The sequence below is a fragment of the Erpetoichthys calabaricus genome, chromosome 11, assembly GCF_900747795.2.
Source record: "Erpetoichthys calabaricus chromosome 11, fErpCal1.3, whole genome shotgun sequence".
NCBI classification, from domain to species: Eukaryota; Metazoa; Chordata; class Cladistia; order Polypteriformes; family Polypteridae; genus Erpetoichthys; species Erpetoichthys calabaricus.
Window position 1 is genome coordinate 74162257 of NC_041404.2, and position 11627 is coordinate 74173883.

Sequence of the window (11627 nt, forward strand, 5' to 3'; positions counted from 1 at the left end):
CCCCTCACTCTGTAGTTAGGATATTGCGGGTTGGATAAAGGATGAATGTTCTATAGTGTTACAGGAGGTGGTTTTTAATACACTGGCAGCCCGTTGTTTTTGGATCCTGCCATGAACCTCTTGTTTTCAGATTAGGCTGTAGCTCTAGCTACCATGGAATTAAACAAGTTCAGAACATGGATGGATGTTTATTAGGCTTCATTATACAAAAATGTACACATAAGGAGCCCTGTGGTTTTATTATGCTGGAAAAAAGATTAATGAAAAATGTACAGTTACTATTAAAATGGTAAACAAAAACAATAGTGATGTATTCTTTATTAGTCACAAGTGAATGTTTCATTTAAATTTTGGAAATGTATCTAATATATCTGAACAATAAAATAACTGGAGTTTAGAATTGTTCCTGTCTATTGTGGTAGAAAGTTAAATTTCGATTTTTAATATGTTTGTTGTGGTTGCATATTTTATACCCATCATTTTTAAACAGGATAAAACTACAGTGTGTGCCACGCAAGGTAGAAACCAATCGCTAACAGATGCTTTGGCCCAAGTAAATCTCACTTCACAGGTGCAAGAAATACAACACAGCCTGCCTGTTGTATGTTAGAAAGCAGTGCCATGATTTACTCTTTGAAGAAACAGAGGCATGAATACCAAGTGGCCAAGGTACAAGACAGTAAAAGATGAGGTTACCAGTTCAGTATCCACTCTTGACTTGTTTGGGAACCCTTTGCAAATTTCTTAGCCTGCTGGAGGTCCAGTTATAAAAATGTATAAATATAAAGAATTGTATTATACAGCAGGTCAGTACTTGCAAACCCAATGTAAGTAACCAGTTGCAGCACATACTATAGTATATTAAGAACCCACCTCTACATACCACCTGCATGGCTCCAGTAGTATACAGTACATTCATTTTCATATGATAAAATACTGCTGAAATAAAAGTTAATTAGTAAATAGGCCAAAACATGGAGGTTAAATCATACTGGAAGTAATGAAGCTGAATACACATCTGCTAACAGCTAATAACAGAAAAGTCTATGAATGAAATCTGGAGGAGAGTTATTTACCTTTACAGTTTATAAATGACCATTTAAAACATAACAGATCTTACAAAGGCTTAAGCAGATTGACATTGTCCCTTAAGGGGTGTTAAGAGGATTTTTGTATCTTTGTCTACGGTACCTTTAAAGAGGTACCCAAGGGCTGTTGTGACAACTACATGGCTCCCCTCTAAGGTCCACTTGAATCTCATGTGTGTACACAGTGTACCTGCCTTGTCTCTGAGTGAATGTGCCACTCAAATGATAGCGTCTGTTTGATCCTCACTTTGTACCCAACAAGCAACACCCAGTGTTTTAAATAATTAATAACCAACTGACAGTCGCTGCTATTACTTCATTTTATAGATTAAAGTGTGTGAGAAAGAGTCACCCAAATGATGCACTGTAAAAAAAATAACAAAACTGCATCTGTTTGTAGATATTCCTCAACTGTGGAGCATAGTGGCCTGTCTGTCAGGTAGGTAAGCAACAGAAACGCATACAAATAAATAACAATCAGGCTTGGACTCCCCGTCCTTTAAAAACATTAACATTCTGGGCAGCCTTTAAGCTGCTGCCAGGGTTTCAGGACATACAGACAGAGTACTCTCTGTTGGTCCTCGGTTTTAATCTGGAACCCACACTTGGCTTCCTGACTGCCTGGCTCATACCGTAATCAGCATAGCTTGGCTGGGTTATCTAGCTATATGTGGGGAAAGAGTGTTAACTACTGGGTCTTCTCTCTGTCGGTCTAGGTACTACAGGTTTTTTATAGATTTTAGCCACACCAGGATGCCTTACACTATCAACTCCATATTCTTTTTGGGTCTATGCCATCTACTGTAATTCATTGACATACCCAAAATGCACACACTTCATTTAAACACTCCACCTCCCATGACATCTCCAATTACAACTTACGTGTGAAAAATGATATGTAAAGGATGTAGTATTGATACCAGATGATTGAACCTGACTTACAAATTCTCTGCCCAGAAAGAAGACACATGTTGAGGCAGAGAATGTTTCAAACCAGATTAAGGGGGCATACCAGCTTAATATAAGGTGTAGCGGGCAGCCAGGTCCCATGCCCGGCCGGGACGCCCCTTCCACATATGTTCCGGGGGAGCAACCATGAGCGTCTCACTACCTCCCCCGGGACGCTTGGTGGCAGCCTTCCTGGCTGATGATGGTGCCTCAGTTTCCCGCAGGGTTTCATGGGAGATGGAGTTCTCCACAACCCTGTGGGGATCTGGGATGGCTGCCAGGGTGCTGCATGGAGCCTGGAGCCCACCTGGACACCTCTACAGTGCCACCCGGAGGTGCAATTAGCAACAGGTGATTAACACCTGCACCTGGAGCACTTCCGGGTGGGTTATAAAAAGGGCCAGCATTCACCACTCAGGGGCCAGAATCGGGAGGAAGAGGACGAGGTTGCCTGAGAGGAGTGGTGGTGCCGGAGGAAAGATTGCTGTGTTGGTATTGAGGTGCTTTGGGACTGTGTTGGGCCTGTGGGACACGGGGAAGACGTGCCCCACAGCTGAAGAGAAAAATAAAGTCTTGTTATTTGCACACGTGCCTCGGTGTGAATCTGTGCCGGGTCGGGCACCTATATAGCGCCTTATTTCACAAAGGTCTTGCATCGGTTAGTGCTGCTGTCTCTCTGATTCTGTGTGTTGGGTTTGATTCCCATGCCTGACTGTTGTCCGTGTGGAGTTTGCACATTTCCCTTGTGTCTTGTATGGTTTTTCCTTCCACATCTCTGAAGATGAGCCATTATGCTGATTGGCCTCTGAGTGAATGCGAGTGGGTCCTGCAGTGGACTCCGAATGCCCAAGCTGTGGTTCCACCGCAGACCTGAATTGGATTAAGCAGGTCTGGGAATCTTGTGTTGCACCATACTGAGTCGGTTGTGAAAACGCATGTCCTTTTCTCTACTCCAGTCTTGTAACGCGATCTTTCTTTATTTTTTACCTTTATTTAATGCCATGCAATGTTTATTTGCCTTTAGTTCATGTAATGCCATCTTTATTTTTACAAGTTTGAGTTTATGTTTACTTGCCAGTAATTTAAAGGTGGTGGTTGCAGGTTTGCCAGTTCAACCTGGTCAAGTGAAGGTAAGGTGAGCCTATCTGGGAAGGACAGGATAAAGATGAGATTAAAAAATGACAATTTTAATTAACAATGAGAAGAATGGAAGGCATGTGTACACAGTCTTTATCGGCCACCTTTTATCTCAGGATTGCTGAGAGTGGGCCTGGAAAAGGCCTGAAGACGTCAACCAGTAAGCCATTTGTGCTATGTCTAAGCATTTCAGGGAGCTCTCTCTACCATCTTGTATCTGCTGGGACACTTCATGGACTGAGATCAGGTGTAACACTTTGATTTCCTCAGCCTTTTCTTGGTGTTTATTTGTGCATTGTTTGCATGTTTGTTATTCAGAATTGCATGCATTTCAATTCAGAGAAATGTCTTGCGGAATTGGTAGTTTGTAAATGTACATGTGTATTTGTATTGTTTTTCCGTTTCATAATATATTTTAATTTGTGGTTATTTTCCATATTGCAGTGTGGATTCGTAGAAATAGTGTTGGTCACCCATTTTTCCAGTTAGTTTGGCTGCTGCTCTAGGGGTGGTAGCATATAATCCATCCATCCATCCATTTTCCAACCCGCTGAATCCGAACACAGGGTCACGGGGGTCTGCTGGAGCCAATCCCAGTCAACACAGGGCACAAGGCAGGATGGTAGCATATAATCTTTCTTCTAATTAGATTGTGGGAAATGTTGCAGTGTTATGTTAGCTATTTAATATAACCAGTTTCTCACGTTAAGTTCCAAAGGCGAAGATTTATAAGAACAACAAAATACGTGAGCTTTAGGTGATCCTGCTCGGCAGCCATTTTAGTGGCTGGTGTGGGGTGGCTTGAATGGGTTGGATCCACTCTGGTTACAGGATTATATAGTCAAAGTATTAAAAATGTTATGCATGGCGTCAGTTTGGTCTTGGACTGTGTGTTCTCTGTTTTGGTCTAAACACTTCCTTTGGATAGTTACTACCATAGTTTTCCACCATTTTAAATGACCTCATAACATTTTCTTTCATAATTGCAGATTGAAGTAAATGGCTTTAGACTTGTGCAGACCTTCCTTCTGGCCTCAGTGGACTTACTATTGTCTTTGGCACATGATTCATCAATGGCAGGACTGGAAATGGGAAATTAATGGAATTTTAAAGAAAGTTAGAAAATGCTTGTTACCATCTTGAATGAAAATAGAAAACAATTGGTATGTATTCTTGCCACATTTCTAATTTAATATATTCACCCCAAACTTCTTTCATTGAAAGTCGATCACAGTGGAAATATCAGAATAAAATTAGGTGGGACAGTTCAAGAGTGCCTTGCGACAACTGTAAGTAAATTGACTTGAGAGATGTTTGTTTTTCATCCACTTTTCCTCTTGAAAATTTCACAACCTTTAATTTTCTAACAATAGCTTTTGCACCACTTAGAGGACATTGCGTATTATTTGTTGATGAGGCTATATTACTGTAATATTGGAGCATAGATAAGAATACCAGTAACTTGTAGTAAACTTTCATTCTTAAATTTTGCTTTCACACCCATTTTGTTTGTAGTTGTGTGTCACCATAAGATCCATGGCTTTGGAATTTTAAAGACCCTTCAGCCCTGCTACAGTCATAAGGCCAACTCTGCCATCTTGAGCCATCTTATTATTTAACAATGCAACTTCTGTTCCAGTCATCCATGCCTTGTCCCTTGGCCGAGACCTTCACTGTGTATGTGGGCACTGTTAGCTATTTGTCTTCTTGGAAAACAAGCGCAGTGGTGATTGGCTGTGGAGCAGTACCCTTGTGTATTTTGTGAAGCTTTACCCACCAGGCTGATGATAAGCAGATCGCTGTTCACTATTCAGCTGTAGCAAACAACATTTTTGAGTTCCATGTCAGTGTGAAATGAACAATTAATTTAAGCAAGTAACAAGTCAGTTTCCAGTTGAAAATGGCAGGTCTGGGCACCTCAGCCTTGATGAGTACGGGGGCACAACTCTTTGGTATACATGTGGCACAGCCAGACAAGAAGGGACTGAAGGAGCTGCACGCCTGTGTACAAATCGGAAGGGCTCATGCTGTTTGCTCTCTTTACTTCACACACACACTCTTCCCCGCATTTCCTTTTTTTTTGTTACCCATGTTTCGTTTACAGTGGTCACTAGTAAGATTTTCTTTTCTGTAAATGTGACCAAATCAGAAACAAATTGTATGTTTTTAATTTATGGGCAAGAGGAAAAATGAAAAAAAAGGTCTGGAATGCACCATAAAGAAATGACAAGTCTGGAAAACAAAGTTTTCCCAGGAAGTCGGTTATGTTTGGAAGGGCTCAGCAGTGACACTCTGGTAGTTGTGTACATCAAGTCGACCAAATGTGGTCCTGACTATACATCTTTACTCATGTTTGCCAATAAATATGCATCTTTTCCTTAACATGGCAGTTCGTACATTTTTTCAACATCTCAGTGCGCTGTCATTTTTAAACAGAAATAATTAGACTGGAGGAAGTTCTCAGGTAAACGCAGCAGTAACTGCTGCTCCCAAGAGATAGGATGTGGACAATCACTCTGTGTCATCATTTACTTTTAACCTAATACAAGTGACCAGTCATACAACCACACTTAAAAAAAAAAAAAAAACTGACCTGTGCTAATCCACCTAAAAAAGCAAAACTGACACTGCCATGTGGTCTGAAGGCTGAGCAGCCTGAATTGCCAAGAAGCCCATTTCTAGTCATCACACAGGAGAGGCCACTGTGACACTGTGGGTGTCATTTGTTCACATGCAGAAATGACACTTATTTCAAGCAGCAAAAAAAGACATGAGATAAAAGTTTGGGTTTAGACGCCCGGGCATTACACTCACGTCCCCAGAATAAAAAGTGTACTTGCCTGTAGAATGCATTCCAGCGTGCAGTTCTTAGGTGTGATGACTTTCTCTGTGCTCTGAACCAACAGACAATCTAACAGCCAAGCAACTAAAATCCATTTCAAAGAGATGGGGGTCATGCTGATCCACACTTCTTTCTCACAGGAGGAAGTTTTTCTTTGGGACAAGAAGAGGCCAGTCAGTACAGGCAGAGTCTCCAAATCGGGACTTCTACGCCAGGGGATATGTGACTGCAGATGCCGCCTCAAAGAGAGTTACACTAGACTTCTTTGAAAAGAGGGAGGAGCAGCAGCCAGAGAATCCAGCCAGGTGGGAGGGAGGACAAGGAGTGGTGTCCCAAGGCGGAATCACTTCACTTGGAACATAAGCTTAGTCTGAATAGAACAGGGAAGAGAGAGGACCTCCACATTAAAAGATCACCAGACAGTTGCTGCTACTACTTCACTCCCTATCAGGATGTACTTACAGTACTCTTCTTTATCCAATATCACAGTTATCTTGTTTACTTGGTTAAACCTTTTTTTAATTTCTTCTGTGTCTCCTTGAGTGCCTTCTCAGACTTTAGCCAAGATGCTTACATCACCTATTCAACATGGCTTCTGCATACAGTCTGATCAGAAAATTGGGCTATTACAAATGGTTCCTTTGTCAGTGTCACTTCTCTGGACAGTTCTCAGCATATGTAGTTACAGTACAGGTGGTCTATCCTGTTCAGCCAACTTTCACCAAACATTGCAATTGTTTACTTTCTTTGTTCTTTGTGATCTCCAGACCTGTGTCACATGATAACATAAAAGGCATCAGGAGGCCTTTTAGTCCATCAAGATCATTTACGTGCCAATAGTCAAATGATCCAAGGATCTCTTCCAGCCTTTGCCAGGTGGCGAGCAGTGTGTTAACTTTTTAAAATGGATGTTCAACCCTTTCTGTGTTTTCTTTCTTATTGACATTTCCTGTCTGTCCGAGCCCTTGCTCTCTCATTTACATTTCACTTTTCAGTTTCCTTCAATAAATCCTTTAATTAATCATCTTCTCTATCGGTTTTTAAATATTGTAAGCCGACTCACAAAGGTGTTTATGAATTGTTCACAGAAGGGAGTTCCCTTTGTGTGATGTGCTTGATACCTGCGTTACACACCGCCTGGGTTGTGCTGCTGTCTCATACATTTGGTCACCTGAGCCTGTTCTCTGGGAACTTCAGGTGAAGCACAAAGTGGGCCCATGAAATGTGCAAGTAATTAATTTGCAAGTAATTAATTTCATTAAAGTAATTACACCCCATGAAAGTTTTTTTTCCTTTCTTTTTCTTTTTTGATATACAGTCATCTGAAAAAGTGAGTGCATCTTATGGAACTCAATGGAGTTTTTCAACTGATTTGAACAGGCCAACAGTAGCTCTTCATGCAGACAGTGCCTACAGCTCAAGCTGATATACCTGAATAAAAACACAAGAACAATTTGCATTTTCAATCATTTATTCAAGAAAAATATTGATAGATATATTGGTCTACTGGGGGAAAAAAGTAAGTACACCCTTGGCTTGAGAAGCTGGCATTGCCCCCTTTAGCAGAAATTACTTTGTGTAGGCATTTTGCATGACTGCCTACAAGTCTCTGATTTTTGACTACCTCTCCATGTAAAATTCGTACAGTTGCAAGACGTTTGTGGGTTTCCTTGCATGTATTGCCCATTTCAAATCACCTCAGCATTTCAGTGGACTTCAAAGTAGGGCTTTGACAAGGCCAGTCCATAACCCTCCATCCTCTTTTTTAAGCCATTATGTGGTGGATTTGCCAGTGTGCTTTGGATCATTATCATGTTGCAAGGTCCATTTCTGGTTCAGTTTCATCTTTCAGATGGATGGCCTCACATTCTCCTCAAGCACATTTTGATGTCATGCAGAACTCAAAGTTGACTTGATGACAGCAAGTTGTTCAGGCTCTGAGGAAGCAAAGCAATGCCAAACCATAACATTTCCACCACCATGCTTCACAGTTGGTGTGAGCTGGTTCTCCTGAAATACTGTCTTCATTTTGTTCCAAACATGTCAGACATCTCTATCTTTGATTCATCTACCCAGAGCACGTTGTTCCAGAAGGCCTGGGTCCTCATGCATAACGCTGTGCGTAGAATTCACACTATAACGGACAAGAGCGGAAATGTTCGTACGCACAAAAAAATCCAGATGCATAAATCTGTGCGAATGCCAACTTCCACGTTCTTCCACTACATAAATCCCAGTCAGTGTAAAAAGTAACGCACGTGCACGTGCCTGCTGTCCCGCCCCAACTCCTCCCAGAATTACACCTCTTTGAATATGCAAATCAATATAAATAACCCTTAAGCTCAGCCTTCTGTGAAAAGACAATGGCAAAAGCACAGGGGAAAATAAAAGAAATGCAAGGAAAAACTTACTATTTGTTGGTTTAAACAGTGGTATAATCAACAAAAGGAAGTTGATCGAGTGACAGAGTGTCAGAGAAACTCGAAAGCTCAGGTTCACAAAGATGCACAGTGCCCGAAATAAAAAAGAAATCACATATCAAAGTCACAGTGAAAAGGCGAGTCGTAGCCCACCGTCTGAGTGTCATATGAAAGCTTATTAGGATACAGATAAAAGAAAAAAAAACAGGGACACAGTGGGGAAAAAAGCTCGAAATGCCAACTTTAATCTCGAAATTTCCACTTTAATCACGTAGTTTATTTTGTCCTTAAACTAGAACATCATAAACTTCATCTTAAAATTGTTTAATTTACTAGTTTCTCAAATCCCATCGTAACTAAAGTAGCACATTAAATGCTTTGTTTTGTATGTGTTCTTCTATGTGCTCTATGTGTGTGCATCACTACGTGCTTCTTAAACAGGCTTTCTCTTCCTCTAATAGGACACAGAATCCATTACATTCGTGATATTATGGCTCTCTGAATAATTCAAATACTGAGATGTATACTTGACATTATTTTCATGATGATAGGAGTTAAAGTATGTTATTAAACATGGGAATACAGTGGCACAATGATTGTACCCAGAATTAGCATCCAGTGCAGTTAATTAGAAGAACATCATTAGAGAGGAGTCTGACTTATTAAAACCTCAGTCATTCAGAGATAGTTTTGCTCTTTGATGTTAATTGTATGTGTTATCTCCATGCGTAGTTCAAAGCAACTCTCTGTGGCCTTCAGAAAGAAGGTTTTTGACGCCTGCGATTCCGGGAAGACTTTTAAAAAGGTATTCAAACAACTGCAAATCAACCATTTCATTGTTTGGAAGATCAGACAACTTAACTTCTCCAAGCCTGGCTAGGCCAGAAGACTGTATGTGGCATTTTAAATAAATTAATGTGAGGCTGTTGTTTTATTTGGGTTGCCTTATTGTCCATGGAATAAAGTTTCTTCTTTGGCCTCACATAAATGTAATAATATCTGGAATTTAGTTGAACTGGCTAATGTTAAACATGCTGTAAAAACAAAGCAGGTTGGAGACTTGAACATTGAAATTTTTTTAAGAAGACAGAATAGTGTTCACTTGGTGAAGCTTTCATGAGTAGCTGCATAGCACAGAGCACCAAATTCTGTGTCCAAGTAATGTTACATCAAAGACAGATGAACATGGAGGAGCTCAGTTAACTGGCCTGGCCTAGGCCATCTAAATTGCATCTGCTTTGATGTACACACCGACTCTGATGTATCCAAAGCAGATGTTTGCCCTCTCAAAAGCCCATTCTTACGTCAGCATGAAGCTAAAATTGGGGACCACCCAAATACAAGGCTATTTAGTGTACTTGGCAGCTCTTGGAACTCACATATGCTGGCTGTATTTTTAAAAAAAGGAAGCTTTTAATCTGAGATTGACACACTGTCTTGTTTGTCCCTTCAGATTTGGTCAGCTGTGGAAGCCAAGTTATTCCTGCTTTTGTTTGGACTTCTTTTTCCTTAATGTGCCTATTCTATCATTTACTGGAAATCTCTTTACCCCCATGGTGACTACGTCTAACTGGAAAAACAGCATACAAAATGAGCCAGGTGAGTCATTATAAAGAAGAAGGCAAGAGGAAGCAGTCTTATATGCCCATCTCTAAAATGGTCTAATTTCTGTACCGCAGTGTGTGAATTACCCTTGTAAACGACCTAACCATCCATTTTCTCTATTGCCATTTAGGGAGAAACCAACCCTGGCTCCTATGCCTGTCCACTGCAAGGAACACACTCGCAGTCACACCTCATATCACGCATGATGGGCCTATTAGCAGTTGCCACAGAATCCCTGTGTGAACCTGGAGAGATTTTAGAAGCTCCAAAGAGGTCATCACTAACCACTGTAACAGCTGTGATGGCCATAATTGAATCACTGCCAGGGAATTCCCCATGTGACTTGAGTACAGTGAAAGTCTTACATACTGTACATGTGCTAATCAACATGCCACACATCACTACTGTCTGTCCTCGTTTCTCCTGTCTCCCTTACCTGAAAAGTCTCAGACATTTGTTATTTCCAGTGTAAGTTAACTTATTTCATGTACCCATCTATATTTGACATTTGATTTCTGGATGGGTTTAATATGTAGTGAAAATAAAAAAGGGGCAATGGTAGACATACGCCACCAATCCCATAGATGACGTGTATTCTTTTCCGTTAACCTGATTATTTCTACTTCTATAAACATCACTTGGAAAAAATTAAAATACTATTATGGTAGACTACTTCTAGTGTAGTTTATCATAATAGTGTTTAAATTTTTTCCAAAAGATGTGTATATACATAATTGATCACCTAATGCTAATTTTACTTCCAATACATTATAATGTTCTCTCCACATTTTCTTGAAGTATGTCACCATGTTGATTAACATGTAGGAAAACAAGGTCTAAGGTAGGCCACTACTTGTCAGTGTGGTAGGAGGACAGACATCAGCCAAGTGAATGTACAACAGTACTACTTAAAATATACTACATTTCCCAGCAGCGCCAGCTGTATAATGCTATTGTACAGTTTCAGAGGGATCAGGAGCTGCTTGGAAAACAATCAAGCCAGCGGGCATTTTTAAAAGGAAACCTTCAAGATGCCAGAGTATCACAATCGTCCATCTGTTGTGCTTATGCAGTTCACACCAAATTGGATTGCAACTCATTTCTTGGGTTGCAGTTCTCATCTGGATGTACGTGCCGTCCTATGCCTGTCTGTCTGTGTGAGTTTGTCTAGATTGGATATGTCTTTGGGGAATGCTCTTGGAATTGGTAGGACAAAACCTGACATTCCTTTTCTGGAGCTACTCATGAGGTATCTCTTTCATCCATCCATCGCCAACTGCCTCTGGTATTCTGAACTGTATTTGGACTTTGTTGTTATTGTTTCTTGTGTGAGTTTATTGTTGGGTGTTTATTGTTTTTTGAGCTGTGTTGTAAGTTAATAACGCTGTTGAGGGGCTGGGGAGGGGGGACTTTGCATATACAGTTTTGGTTGTATTGTGTTCTTTTTCCATGATTTGATTAATAAATTCATAATTACTTAACTATTCATTGTGCAAATTACCATCTCTGTGTGTGATGTGTGCACACAGGTTTAAGGCTGGGTGTGTTCCTGGAGTCCCCACCATAAAATAAGTTAATCTTAGCATC